A 16,477-nucleotide genomic window follows, 5' to 3' on the forward strand; every position below is an offset into this window, starting at 1 on the left:
TGTGCGTGTGTGTGTGTCCGTGTCTGTGAGAGACTCCTCAGTGATACCCGTGTGTGTGTGTGTGTCTGTGTGAGTCTCCTCAGCGATACCCGTGTGTGTGTGAGAGTCCTCAGCGATACCTGTGCGTGTGTGTGTCTGTGAGAGTCTCCTCAGCAATACCCCTGTGTGTGTGTGTGTGTGTGTGTGTCTGTGAGAGTCCTCAGCGATACCTGTGCGTGTGTGTGTCTGTGAGAGTCTCCTCAGCAATACCCGTGTGTGTGTGTGTGCGTGTCCTTGAGGGTCCTCAGCGATACCTGTGTGTGTGTGTGTGTGTCCATGCCTGTGAGAGTCTCCTCAGCGATATGTGCGTGTGTCTGTGTGTGTGTGTGTCCGTGTCTGTGAGTCTCCTCAGTGATACCCGTGTGTGTGTGCATGTGTGTGTGTCTGTGAGAGTCCTCAGCGATACGTGTGTGTGTGTCCGTGAGAGTCCTCAGCGATACCCGTGTGTGTGTGTGTGTGTAGGTGGTTACAGGTGTGCCGCCTCTGTCCCAGCAGTGACTTTACAGAGGTTCCAGGTTCTATTGAGATAAAGTGTCAGAACTGCGGACACCGCCTTTGTTCTATAGCAATAGGTGTGTGTGTGTGTGTGTGTATGTGTCCGTGAGAGTCTCCTCAGCGATACCTCTGTGTGTGTGTGTGTGTGTGTGTCCGTGTCCGTCTGGGGAGGGCCGCCTCTCTCCCAGCGGTGACTTTACACAGGCTACAGCTTATGTTGAGATAAAGGGTCAGAACTGTGGGCACCGCCTTTGTTCTACAGCAACAGGTGTGTGTGTGTGTGGGTGGGTGGGTGGTTACAGGTGTGCCACCTCTTGGGTTAAACAACAGGAGCCAGCGCTGAGTGCAACCAAATGCCACAGTTTCCAAATAGTGAACAGCTTCAGTGATATTTTGAATGATATAACAACTCCCCTCTGCTAAGAAACGGATTCTTACTGCTGGCGAGAGTAACAGTAACTGCTAATAATACAGCTATTGCCAACTTCTGTAATTAAAGGAATCCGATTTCGCTGAGAGGAGTCAAACGATTCAAATGAAATAGAAATTTATTAGCAGCAAAGTAGTACTTCACTGCGAAGATGGGTGTTTGTTCTCCTGTCCCATGTTTCTGAACTCTATGGATGCTCTGTGTGGACCTCTGGTTACGCGTTCCTGGTTCGAGAGGAAGCCCTGTGTATTCCAGTCCCACTCTGCAGTCCGTAGTATTTAGGAGGGGCTCCCTGAACTTTGAGGAATGAGTGGCAGTGGAATGGTTTCACCGATTCGTTGACAGTTTCTCCATTCCACAAGTCTTAGAGAAGCATGTTCTCTTTAGTGGAGAGGAGAAGGAGAATTGTGAAGGGTTTTCAGAAAGTATATGGAAAATGTCTGGTAAGAAAAAATTACCTGTGGAGCACTGAAATAAACTTCCCTTTTTTTTTTTTTTTTTTTTTTGACAGGCAGAGTGGACAGTGAGAGAGAGAGACAGAGAGAAAGGTCTTCCTTTTGCCGTTGGTTCACTCTCCAATGGCCGCCGCGGCCGGCGCGCTGCGGCTGGCGCACTGCGCTGATCCGATGGCAGGAGCCAGGAGCCAGGTGCTTTTCCTGGTCTCCCATGGGGTGCAGGGCCCAAGCACCTGGGCCATCCTCCACTGCACTCCCTGGCCACAGCAGAGAGCTGGCCTGGAAGAGGGGCAACCGGGACAGAATCCGGCACCCCAACCGGGACTAGAACCCGGTGTGCCGGCGCCGCTAGGCGGAGGATTAGCCTAGTGAGCCGCGGCGCCAGCCTAAACTTCCCTTTTGATTCCCTTTTCCACAACTTTTGGAAATCCCTTTCTTTGTTTCTCCACAGGAGGTTGTGCTCCTATCACTGATCACCCAATGAAAGCTTGTGAATTGAACTATTTTGTGAAACCTAAGTGGCAGAATTTCTGTTAGACTATCGTAGTTTTTTTTTCTATTAGACTATTGTAACAGTGTTCCCTAAGTTGCTAGTTTTTCCTTATGTCTCCTACAAAAATGTTTTTAAAAATTATGTATCCCTTTATACAGTAGTAAGATGGCATCAAATTTGTCATTGTAAATTTAAGAAATTTTGAAGGATATAATTTGGGGCATATTATAAATATTGGGGTCTTTAATGAAGTTTTTACCTGACACATTTAAATATATCCAGTTGAAAGTAACTCTTTTATACCTATCAATGTCTTTATAAAATACCTGAACAAGTTTCATTTAAAATCAGTTGTACATTTTATATCACTATTTCATCTTGAAACTTTATTTTCATTAGACACAGAATTTATCCTAATGCAATTTATATACATTTATAATGGAAAATTGTAGATTATTTATCATCTTCTGCAACAAAATATGTATACTAATATTTTTTCAAAAGATTATTTATTTCAAAGGCAGTTACAGAGAAAGAGAGAGACAGAAGAATCTCCCATCTGCTGGTTCATTCCTCAGATGGCTGCAATATCTGGGGCTGGGCCAAGCTGAAGTCAGGAACCAGGAGCTTCCAGTCTCCCATGTGGGTAGCAGGGGCCCAAACACTTGCTGCTTTTCCTAGGCCATTAGCAGGGAGCTGGATTAAAAGTGGAGCAACCAGTACTCCAGCTGGCATCCATATGGGTGCTGGAATTGCAAGTGGTAATCCCCCATTTTTTTTTTAAGTTAAATTTTTATTTTCAGGATCAAAGTGTTCAAATAAGGAGAACAGGTTTGTCTTTCCATACCAGGCACCGTGCAGGCTGGTCAGTTTAGAGAACAGTAGAGATGAGGTTTCAGAGTCTGGATATTGAGTATGTTGAATTTATCTGTGACTTTGTACCACAATATGAAGACTGCAATTTTATTTAGAGCTTGAACAATCACTTTAACTTAATATTAAGTAATTTACTCTTTGTCTTCAAACCATAGTATTAGGCACTCTGTGCTTGCACCTTGTCCTTTGATTTAATGACAGTCTCAACTAAGGAGAATTTTTAAATACCGTGTCAGCTTGTGCAACTTGATAGTTCATTGGCTACTGGAAGCAAACAGGTAGAAGATACTTGGAAGACACAATTAAGATAGAGATAAATAAAGAAAGGGCTTCTACATGGGAGGAAGAGGTAGAAGAGGATAGTACAAAACAGGGTCAGTAGACCAAGGCATCAGTCACCTTATGTGGGGTAAAGTAATAGTCTGGATGCACAAAAAATTCCCACACAGAATTTTCAAAGCAGACAATGCTGAGTCAGATGTGATCAAAGTTCTCTTTCTCATCACCTGCCCTATTTAATACTGCAAGGCAGCACACGGTATGGTAAAAAGCAATTGTTTGCTATGCATCGCCTTTGTAACTGTTTCTGCATTGTTGCATTTAGAGAGAGAGTATTTTTTCAATCTGTTTATCCAAATTCCATGTAAGCATCCAAAATATTCCAGGTATTGGACTTAGAAATTCTCACCGTTTGCAGCGAGACTATACCTCCCAGGTGTGGCTCCTAGAGAGTGAGCAGAGCAGGAATACTGGGGCACAGGGATCCTGGAAGACAGGGAGCTTCCTTGAAAGCTACGTTAGGCTCCAGGGCCCCCTACTCTAAACTGTAGGGAGGTCTAGGATGCTGCCACCCAACCTTCTTTTTCACTGGCAGTCAGACGTATATTGTGATCTTTTGCCTCTCCACCTTTTGTGGACTTTTGACTAGTTTACTGTGTGCCCGCACTTCCCCTAAAGGGATCCTTGTTCATATAATCTAGTTTTGTCTCTGCTGCTCAGAGGTCTCAGAGGGAAATAGTTCATAACAAAAAGTTTGAGATTTAGATTCCCAAAACTTCATGACTGCTGCCCCCTCGTGGCAAAATCCATTGCCTCCTAACCAGTTCTCAAGTCCAAAGCCAAGGGAGCTACATGATGGGCGAAGCTTACGTCACATGCCTGTGTCTAACTGTAGAGGGGGCTGGAGAGATCAAATTCTGACTTCCTAAGTGGAGATGCAGGACTTATGATGTGGAAAATTCTGTAAACATAGGAAGACTTTTCATAAAATGCCAACAAATAATGACAACCATCAACTATGCCAACATATATGTGTGTATGTATAAATGCACATTCATATGTATGTGTATCCATTTAGCCTGAGACTTCTACAACTGAATCCTTTAAAGGATCCTTGCCTTGCATTCCTGCTATCTCCTAAACAAATTAATTCATGCAGCACCAAGTTCCAGTACTTGTGCCTTCAGCAATAAATTAGTAAATTAGGTGATTTGGACTAAGCCTATCGATGAGAATAATGAGGAAACATGGGCCACAAAAGAAAAATACCTTCCTGAATGCATCAGAATTTCTGGAGAAGATGTATATTCAAAGACTTAAGCCTAACATTTGAAACGATGTTGCCTTTCAGAGATTTTGCAAATTCTTAAGAATATAGTTGAGAGACTTGGAATGGATAATGGGCACAAGAGTAGTGGCAGCAACAGTAAACTTCCCATGTTTTGGGTTGTGACTGCAAAGTGTACTATACCCTAAACTTAGGAACGAATTCAAAGAAAATCTTGACCATTCCTAACAAGGCTAGTGCATTATAAATTATATTTAGTTCTAAGCTTGGATTAAGGTGATGATTCTGAAGCTTGGCTGTCCAATAGACTCGCCTAGAAAACCCTAAAATAGCAATACTTGGGTCCAGAGATTCCCAGGACCCAGAGATTCTGATTTAATTGGTCTGAGTTTTAGCCTGGGTGTTGCATGTTTTCTGTCTGCCTACCTTGCTCTAATGGGCAGCCCAGGCTGAAATCTACTCAGCTAGTGGTACGTAACTGAAGAAAAATTATTTCAAATACGTATGCTTACTACCTTTAAGAAGATAATGATAAGGTTGAGAATTTTAGAAGGAAAGTAGAAACTTTTAAAAAATATGTAGATGAGTTAGAAAAGAGACAAACAGAAATACTAGAATTGAAAAATGCAAAAAAAATTTTAAGAACTTGGTGGATTGAGTTTAATAGTTAATTTCATTTAGCTTTATAGAATTATTGTACTGACAGGTAAGTTGGGAGGAAATACTTGAAAATATCTGGAGAGAGAAACGAATGAACATTATAGATGTGAGAAAACATCGTAGAGGTAACACTGAAAACTTCTTCAAGCTTTTAGGAGATGAGACAGTGAGATGAAAGCAATGATTTAGGAGATAATCTATGAAAATTTTTCAAAATTTGCGAAAGGCATCTGCTGCATATTCAAGAAGACTTATGACCGTGAAGCAGGGTGCACAAAAAGAAGCATCTAAGCCCAATGTAGTAAAATAACAGAAAGGAAAAGTTGCTAGAAAAACAAGCTTACTTTCAAAGCAGCAGCAGTGTACTGCCAACCGAATTTTCAACAAAAATGAAGAAATTCAGAAGACAAGTATTAGTTCACCAAAGCTGGAAGAAAACAGTCATCCCTTGGTGTGGCGGGAGATATGGTCCAGGAATGACCCATCATCCCCAGCTCACACACCCAAATCTGCATATGCTCCAGTCCCTTTTATAAAGTGGCCTAGTATAACCTACACTCATGCTCTCACTTTAAATAATTTTTGGATTACTTACAACACCTAACACAATGTAAATGATACATAATGGTTGTTATACTGCATTGTTTAGGACATGATGATAAGGAAAAATAAAGTATGCCTATTCAGAACAGATGCAGTTTTTTCCCCAAATATTTTCAATCTGCAGTTGCTTTAGTCCTCATAGGACTGAGTGTAATTGCCAACCTGGGATTCTATGTAGTAATGAAAACACCCTTCAAGAATGAGGATGTGATAATTGCATTGTCAGAAATATAACAACCACAACATTGTGTCACTAGAGGGGCAAGAAAGAGAAATACCAAAGGGTAGTCCCTATGCAGAAGAAAAACGAACGCAAAGGTGGAAATAAAAAGAGAAGTAGAACAAAGTAAATGGTAAATGTGTGTGTAAATGTAACAATATTGACTTAAGAGACAATAATAATGCATTGTGAAAAGATACATACGGCAGGTATTGTGGCTCAGTGGGATAAGCTACCACTTACTTGCATACCACATTGGAATGCCTGAGTTGCAGTCCTGCCTTTGCTTCCAATCCAGTGTCCTGCTAATGCACAACCTGGGAGGCAGCAGATGATAGCACCAGGACTTGGATCCTTGCCACCCACATGGGAGACCTGGATGAAGTTCCTGACTTTTGGCTTGGGCCTGGCCTTGCCCCTGCTGTTGCGGGCATTTGGGGAATGAACCAGCAGATAAGCCTGCCTGCCTTCCTCCCTTCCTCCCTCCCTCCCTTTCAATTATTTTTTTTTAAGATTTAGTCATTTATTTGAAAGGCAGAGTTACAGAAAGGCAGAGTCAGAGAGAAGGTTCTTCCACTGGTTCATTCCCCATATGGCTGCAATGGCTGGAGCTGCACCGATCCAAAGCCAAGACCCAGGAGCTTCTTCCAGGTCTCCCAAGCAGGTGCAGGGGCCCAAGGACTTGGGCCATCTTCTACTGCTTTCTCAGGCCATAGCAGAGAGCCGAATCAGAAGTGGAACGGCTGGGACTTGAACTAGCACCCCCATATGGGATGCCAACACTGCAGGCGACAGCTTTACCTGCTACGCCACATCACCAGCCCCAGATCTCTTTTTCTTTGTTACTGTATATGTCAAATAAATAAAAAATAAACATTTAACATACACATAGAATTAAGATACCTAACAACAGTGGCAAAAACCAAAAAATTTGGACAGGAGATAAATGGAATCAAAATATCCTAAATTCCTTTCGTTATCTGGGAAAAGGAGAAAGTATCAACTGAATTAGGCTGATATGCCAAAGGTGTACTTTTAGCATAGTAAGAAAGGGTTATTCACAGAAATAGATCTAACATTCTGTAAATAGGAAAATTTAAATTTTTCATATAGGAAAGATAGGAGTCTCTGTAGGGAAATTAATATGTGGAACAGTGATATACATCTCATCTCAGGGGTGCGGTGGAGGTAAACAAGTTACAATCCACAGTGCAAGTCTTCCACTGCTTCTCTCTAACCTGTGAGACCTTCTTACAACATGTCGACAGCTATTGCTGGGCTCAGAGGTCTACACCTTCTGTCTGCAGAGCTAGTAGAAACACTGGGTGGAGCAGAAGTCTCAATTTCTAGAAGCCATTAGGGCATGGAGAGTTAAAGACAAAAGTGTGTTGGCCTCATATAGGGTGAATGGCATGTCCTGGGAAGCATGGGAGTGACTTTGCAAAGGGGGCTACCTCTGCAGCACTGAGAGAGGGAACATCATGATCACCGGTGCAAGGCTCAACTCTATCCCCCTACTCTGGAACTTCTCCAACTTTGCAACACTCCCTGGAACTGCAGTAAGGACATGCAGAGAACCTCTATCCATCAGGAGGGGCTTTGCTGTGGCAACATAAAAGCCCGAGGTGTGGTGACTTGACATTTCATACCAATCTCCACTGCAGGCCACTGGGGACCTTGCTCTCAGTTATTGTCAGCCTTGGATTCAGGCTGAAGGAGCTGGCACTGGCAGGAATGTAGATGGTCACCTGCAAGGGAATAAGAGCACCAAGAAGCAGGCACTAGCACTGACAGCCTTCGTTGCTTCAGCTCACATTTCATTGACCAAAACAAGTCTCAAGGCCACGCCCAAGATTCAGGGAGAAAAATGCAGTTATATCATGTACTCAAGGGAACAGTCTTAATCTGGATAGGGTACTATAAAAACATCACAAACTGGGAGGCCTATAACAGAAATTTATTTCTCACATTTCTAGATGCTGGAAAATCCACCAAGAAGTTGCAGGTAAATTCAGTATTTTGTAAGGGTCTACTTCCAGGTTCATAGATGGCTGTCTTTTTCACCACCTTTCCCCATAGGGAGGGGCTCCACCCAGTCCTCACTGAACTTTAAATACCACCCAGTGGCCCTGCCTTCAAATACCATCACTTTGGGGATTAGGCTTTAATATAATGAATTTGGGGAGACATACATACACAGTCTATAGCAGGAATAATAATTTTGTTTGACCAGTCCTGATTACCACCACAGTCTCATTGGTGTTACATGTTTTTTTGCTCTAGTCAAACATTGGTGATGTGATAGGTATAACAAAGGTGTACCTCCCTCTGTGATCAGTGTAGGTGAACTGCTAGATAGAGTGAGGGACATGACAATCCCTGAATACTTAAAGAAATAGTACCTATGGGGCTGGCATTATAATGCGATGAGTTAATCTGCTGCCTGAAATGCTGGCATCCTATATGCACCTCATTTCAAGTCCTGGTTACTGTACTTCCAATCTAGCTCTCTGCTAATGCAACTGGGAAGTCCGCAAGAGGTGGCTCAAATCCTTGGATCCATGTACCCACGTGGGAGATCTGGGTGAGTTCTAGGATACTGGCTTTGGCCTGGCCCACCTGCTGGTGTTGTGGCCATTTGGGAAGTGAACCAGCTGATGGAAGATTTCTCTCTCTCTTTCCCCCCCTTATTTATGTAACTCTACCTTTCAAATAAATAAATCAATAAATAGTACCTCATTTACTCCACTTTGTGTAGGAGTCTTACTTTCCACTTGTATAGTACCCAGCACATAACTGCTTTTTTTTTTTTTTTATTTTTTGACAGGCAGAATTGCAGAGACAGAGAGAAAGGTCTTCCTTTTCCATTGGTTCACCTCCTAAATGGCCGCTACGGCCGGCGTGTAGCACCGATCCGAAGCCAGGAGCCAGGTGCTTCTCCTGGTCTCCCATGCAGGTGCAGGGCCTAAGCACTTGGGCCATAGCAGAGAGCTGGACTGGAAGAGGAGCAACTGGGACAGAATCTGGCGCCCCGACCGGGACTAGAACCTGGGGTGCCAGTGCCACAGGTGGAGGATTAGTCAAGTGAGCCGCGATGCCGGCCAATAACTGCTTAATAAATAGAAGTTGAACTACACTATGCCCTTCCTAGGTAAATAATTGTGACCTTTAACAACCCATTATTTATTATATTGTTTCTAATTCAGAATAAATTCCATGTTAGCCTGATTTTTATTATTCAAGTGTTAACCCTTTTTGATATAACTGATTACATAGTCTCTGGTTCTATCACTTTAAGAGAGAAAATAAAAAATTCTGGGAAAGCAAATGAAGACTAACTGCCTTATGGTGCTGTAGGAAGTTAGGAATGTCATGTGAAAAGCAATTTCTTTATATCTCAATTTCTTTATATCCTTCCTGAAATGTCTTATGTGTATAAAATAACATACATATTCATAAATATGCATGTTTATATTTTTCCTCTTTCATTTTTTACACATCTCTGTTCTATACTTTTTAAACATTACAATATTTCCTGATGAATATTAGTATGTAGAAGTACTATTCCTTATTTTTAATCCTGCATACTATAAATTTCTTTGAATGTGTCACCATTTATTTCACCCTGTGGGTTAATTTTTAAGTCTCTTTGATGTTGGAAATTGATTCTCTCACAAATACAGTTGCTTCTAAACCAGAAATCTCTCAGGCAATGCAAAATCTACATTTAGGGGCAGGCATTGTGGCACAGCAGGTTAATTTGACACTTAGGACACGTGTATTCCCATATCAGAGTGCCAGTTCCAGTCCTGGCTGCCATTTTTGACCCAGCTTCTTGATAATGCATCCTGGAATGCTTGAGGCTCTGCCACCCCTGTAGGAGACCCAGATAGAGTTCTTGGCTTCTGGCTTCAGCCTGGCTCAGCTCTGGCTGTTGCACGCATTGGGAGAGTGAACCAGAAGATGAAAGATGTTTCTCTCTCTCTGTCACTCTGCCTTTTAAGTGTGACAGCGAATTAACCAGGGCTGGTGTTGTGGTTTGACAGGTAATTGCACTGCCTTCAATGCTGGCATCACATATAAGTCCTGGATACCCTCTGCTAAAGGCCTGGGAAAAGCCGTTGGGAGATGACCCAAGGGTTTGGGCCCCTGTTATGCATATGGGAGACCTGGAAGAAGCTCTTGTTTCCTGGCTTTTGCAGCCATCTGAGGAGTGAACCAGCATATGGATGATATCTCTATCTCTGTCTCTCCCCCTCTCTGTAATCCTGACTTCCAAATAAATATTTAAAAAGACATTAAATAAACTTAAAAACTTCATTTACTTTCATTTTGGTGAAGCCAAATTTCTGTATGCGATTTATATAAGTCCCACCTGTGATCCCCACTAAGTGGGCAGGAAGAAAGTAACACACCTGCTTTCTGACCAGAGATTTAACCAGAATTGGACTCCTGACCTGCAATAAACAGTGGAGCAGGTAGCTTTGCAGTGTATGGTAAAGGCATAGATTCAGCTCCACAAGAGCTATATCCCCAGGTACTGCATAGGACCCCAGGGTTACCACTGATACAGAACTACTCTACAGCTCTACTTTCAGAAATGCCCAGTCCACTGAGCATCTGCTCTTTTTTTTTTTTTTTTAATTTGACAGGTAGAGTTATAGACACAGAGAGAGACAGAGAGAAAGGTCTTCCTTCCATTGGTTCACTCCCCAAATAGCCGCTACGGCCAGCACTGCGCCAATCCAAAGCTAGGAGCTAGGTGCTTCTTCCTGGTCTCCCATGCAGATGCAGCGGCCCAAGGACTTGGGCCATCCTCCACTGCCTTCCCGGGCCACAGCAGAGAGCTGGACTGGAAGAGGAGTAAGTGGGTCTAGAACCAGCGCCCATATGGGATGCCAGTGCCGCAGGTAGAGGATTAACCAAGTGAGCCACAGCACTGGCCCCTCAGCATCTGCTCTTGGATTGACCTGTGATTCCTCTATATCTTTATATTCAACATTCATGCAGGGAAGTGAACCATCAGATGGAAGATCTCTCTCTCTCTCTCCTCTGCCTTTCAAGTAAATAAATAAATCTTAAAAAAAAAAAAGGGGAAGGAGATTCCAAGGTGGATCAGGGAACAACATACTGTGTTAGGCTACAGATAAATAGTGGATAGAAAGAAGTGTAGAAGTGGACTCGGGAGAATTAAAGAGAAAACAGCACTGGAAATTCTACAAAAGGAAGAGGAATGCCATGGACCTGTGGGGAAGTTGCAGACGTGCTGCACTAACACAGACACAACACAAGACTACAGCAGCAGAGAGCCACAATGGGCGGCATCTAGGAGGTGGAGGTGAGAACAGACTATAGCAACTTGTGGTGATACAGCAGAAGGAGAGTGTGGTGTGAGTCTGGACTGGAGCCCTAGGGGCTAGTGGCCCAGTGGAATTATAAAGGGCATGTTTATCTCATCTAATCCTCCCCCACAACAGCATCCACTGACCAGCTGAGAAAAGGCAGGTGCCATTTTGGGCTCGGGCAGCAGCTTGGAAGCCTTTGTGCACGCAAACAGTGACTGACTGAGGGCACCATCTTCTTGGCAGTACTGGTGGCAGTGGCAGTGGCAGGGAAAGGACAACATTCAGCCAGTGGCTCTTGTTCATGTGTGTGATCCAGAGATTCTAGCAGAGAGAAAAATCTGCAGACCCACTGACTTTGAGCCTGGCTGGGAGGATTGACAGGTGGGTGGGCACCCACATAGTACAGCGGGGTGTCCTCCAGCCTCCCAACATACCACAGGCCCTGGGGCTCAAACTGTCTAGGCAGAGCTGGCTCAGGGAACATCTGCTTCTCTGTTAATTGGACAGGCTTGTAGGGCAGAGCCGAACCTCTGCACCCAGCTACTGTGGGAGCTGTGTATTCTGAGATTGTGGGGACTCAGTGGCTACATGAGAAAATCCACTTGGACATCCAAGTACAGGAAGCACATAGAACTCCTAATAGGCATGATCAGAAAAGATAGTCACCATGACACATTGTAGTCAAACTTTCCACAGTAAAACATAAAGAAAAGATTCTAAAATGTGCATGAGAGAAATGCCAGATTACTTTCAGAGGATCTCCACTTAGACTCACAGCTGATTTCTCATCAGAAACCTTACAGGCTAAAAGAGAATAGCGAGACATTATCCAAGTCTTAAGAGAAAGTAACTGTCAACCCAGAATACAGTACCTGGTAAAGCTCTCACATACGAATGGAGGTGAAATAAAGACCTCCCACAACAAACAGAAATTGAAAGAATTTGTCACTACTCATCCAGCCTTACAAAAGATACTTAAGGATATGCTACACACAGAAACATGGTCATCACTCTGAAAGAATGTGGAGGCACAAAATATCCCAGTAAAAGTACAAAAGAAATCCAAAGTAAACAATAGGAATATTTATGGGAAAATGGCAGGGCCAAGTCTTACTTATCAAGAGTCACCTTGAATGTAAACAATCCCAACTCCCCAGTTAAAAGATAGACTGGCTGAATGGATTAAAAAAATAAGACACATCTATTTGCTGCCTCCAAGAAACAAATCTCACCAGCAAAGATACATGCAGACAGAAAATGAAAGAATGGAAAAGTTATTGCATGGTAATGCAAAGCCATAAAAGGCAGATGTAGCCATCCTAATATCAGACAAAATAAACTTTAGCCATAAAACTATTAAAAGAGACAAGGACACTATATAATGGTTAAGGGATCAATTCAACAGGAAGATGTGACTATAATAAATGTATATGCACCCAATTACAGGGCACCTGGCTATTTAAAAGAAATGTTAATGGATCTAAAGGGAGACATTGACACCAATACAATAATAGTGGAGGATTTCAACACCCAACTTTCATCAGTGGACAGAACAACTTATAAAGAAAATCAACAAATAAACAACAGAGCTAATTGACACTATGAACAAAATGTGATACCTACAGAACTTTTTACCCCACAGTTGTAGAATACACACTCTTTTCATCAGTGCATAGGAGTTTCTCTAGGATAGACCGCATGCTCGGCCATAAAGCAAGTCTCAGCAGATTCAAAAAAAAAAAAAAACTGAATTCAAACTATTCTTCTTCTCTGACAACAATGGAATGAAGCTGGAATTCAACAACTCAAGAATCTCTAGATCATATGCAAACACATGGAGACTGAATGAACAGTGGATCATAGAAGAAATCAAAAGATAAATAAAAAATTTCTGGAAATGAATGAAGATGACAATACAACATATCAAAACTTATAGGATAGAGCAAAAGCAATGTTGAGAGAAGTTTGTAACAATTGGTGCCTACATCAAGAAATTGGAAAGGCACAAAATAAATAAGCTATCAAAGCATCTCAAAGACCTAGAAAAACAGCATAAAACCAAACCTAAAATTAATAGGAGGAAATAATTAAAATTAGAGAAAAAATGAATAAAACAAACAAAAAAATACAAAACCTCAGGAAAATAAAGAGCTGGTTTTTCAAAAAAAAAAAAAAATAAAATTGATGCACCATTGGCCCAACTAACCAAAAAATAGAGGAAGAAGAACCAAATTAATAAAATAAGAGATGAAAAGGGAAATGTAACAAAAGATATTACAGAAATAAAAAAGAATAATCAAGAATCACTACAGAGAGCTATATTCCAATAAATTGGGAAGCCTAGAAGAAATGGATAGATTCATGGACACATACAATCTACCAAAATTGAATCATGAAGATGTAGAAAACCTAAACACACCAATAACCAAGATGGAAATTGAATCAGTAATAAAGATCCTCCCAAAAAAGAAAAGCCCAGGACCAGATGGATTCAGTGCTGAATTCTACCAGATGTTTAAAGAAGAACTAATTCCAATTTTCTCAAGGTATTCAAAAAAATTGGAGGGAATACTCCAAAACTCCTTTTATGAAAGCAGCATCACCTTAATTCCTAAGCCAAAAAAAAGATATAACAGGAAAAGAGAACTATAGACTAATATCCCTGTTGAACATAGATGCAAACATCCTCAATAAAATATTAGCTAATTGAATCCAACAACACATCAGAAAGATCATTCACCAAATGGGATTTATCCCTGGTATGTAGGGATGCTTCAACATTCACAAATCAATAAATGTGATACATCATATTAACAAACTGAAGAACAGAAACCACATGGTTATCTCAATAGATGCAGAGAAATCTTTTGGTAAAATAAAACATCTTTTCATGATGAAAACCTTAAGCAAATTGGGTTTAGAATGAACATTACTCAACAAATCAAAACAATTATGACAAACCCATGACCAGCATCTTCTTGAATGGGGAAAAGCTGGAAGCATTCCCCCTAAGATCAGGAACCAAACAGTGATGCTCACTGTCACCATTACTATTCAATATAGTCCTGGAAGTTATAGCTAGAGCCATTAGACAAGAAAGAGAAGTCAAAGGGATGCAACTTGGAAAGGAGGAAATCAAACTGTCCCTATTTATGGATTACATGATTCTCTTTGTAGGGTATCCAAAAGACTCCACTGGAAGACTAATGGAACTCTTAGAAGAGTTTTGGTAAAATGGCAGGATATGCAATCTACAAAGGCAAATCAATAGCCTTTGTATACACAGGCAATGCCATGGCTGAGAAAGAACTTTTAAAGTCAATCAATCCCATTCACAATAGCTCCAAAAAGAATTAAATGCCTTGGAATAAATTTAACTAAAGATGCCAGAGACATCTGCAATGAAAATTAGAAAATATTAAAGAAAGAAATAGAAGAAGACACAAAAAATGGACAAATCTTCCATGTTCATGAATAGAAGAATCAATATCATCAAAAAGTCCATACTACCAAAAGCAGTTTATAGATTCGATGTGATCCCAATCCAAATACCAATGTCATTCTTCTCAGATCTAGAAAAAATGATTCTGAAATTCATATGGAAATATAACAGACCCTGAATAGCTAAACAATCTTATAGAACAAAAACAAAACCAGAGACATCACAATACCTGATTACAAGACATATTATAGGGCAGTTATAATCAAAACAGTCTGGTACTGGCTAAAAACAGACATGTAGACCAATAGAACAGAATAGAGACTGCAGAAATCAATCCACACATCTACAACTGACTTATCTTTGACAAATGAGGTAAAGTCAATTCCTGGAGCAACAATAGTTTCTTCAACAACTGGTGCTGGTGAAACTGGATCTCCCTGAGCAGAAGTAGAAGCCCGACCCCCTACCTTACACCTTACACAAAAATCACTCAAAATAGATCAAAGACCTAAATCTACAACCTGATGCTATCAAGTTACTAGAGAACACTGGGGAACTCTGGAAGACATTGGAATAGGAAAAGACTTCTTGGAAAAGACCCCAGAAGCACAGCAATCAAAGCCAAAATTGAAAAATGAGATTACACCAAGCTAAGAAGCTTCTGAACTGGAAAAGAAACACTTAGCAAAGTGAAGAGACAACCAACAGAATGGGAAAAAATATTTGCAAACTAAGCAACTGATAATGGGTTGATATGCAGAATCTATAAAGAGCTCAAGAAATTCAACAACAGCAAAACAAACAGTCCAGTTAAGAAATAGACAAAGGACTTGAGCATGCATTTTTCAAAAGAGGAAATTCAAATGGCTGGCAGACACTTGGAAAAATGCTCAGGATCACTAGCCATCAAGGAAATGCAAATCAAAACCATAATGACATTTCAACTCCCGCCAGTTAGAATGGTTCTCACACAGAAATGAATAAACAACAAATGCACCCTAATTCACTGTTGGTGGGAATGTAAACTGGTGCAGCAACAGCCACTGTAGAAGACAGTATGGAGATGCTTCAGAAATCTGAATATAGACCTACCATATGACTCAGCTATCCCACTCCTGGGAATTTACTCAAACCAGAAGAAATAAGCATATGAAAGAGTTATCTTTACCCTCCTGTTTACTGCAGCACAATTCACAATAGCTAAGACATAGAATGAACTCTGATACCCATCAGCTGTTGACTGGATAAAGAAATTATGGTATACATTCACTATGGAGTACTACACAGCTGTAAAAAAGAAATTCTGTCTTTTGCAAAAAAAATGGGTGCAATTTGAAACCATTATACTTAGTGAAATAAACCAGTCCCCAAATCACTTATAACATATGTTTTCACTGATCTAAGGTGGCTAATATAGTACCTAATATGTAATGTATTGGAGTGAAATGGATATTTTGAGGTTTGATGATTGTTTACAGCCCTTGTCTCTTCTGTTGTAGAACAGTATTTTTTTCTTCATACTATTTGCTGAACTCTTTTACTTATTGTAGGTTTAACTACAATCATTAAACAAACTGAAAATAGATATTTGGAAAAGTTAAGAGTGGGAATGGGAAATGGAGGAGGAAGATGGGTTGGAGCATGGGCAAGAGAGAGGATAGAGTGGGAAGTGTCACTATGTTCCTAAATGTGTATATTTGAAATATATGAAACTTGTATAGCAAATAAAATTAAAAGAAGGGAAATCACACACACACACACACACAAACCACTCTTATTTGATAGTCTTTGAAATTTTCTCTTTCTTAATCATAAAGCTTTGTACTAGAATAGGTCATATGATACTTATTTT

The sequence above is a fragment of the Oryctolagus cuniculus genome, chromosome 9 (assembly GCF_964237555.1).
Source record: "Oryctolagus cuniculus chromosome 9, mOryCun1.1, whole genome shotgun sequence".
NCBI classification, from domain to species: Eukaryota; Metazoa; Chordata; class Mammalia; order Lagomorpha; family Leporidae; genus Oryctolagus; species Oryctolagus cuniculus.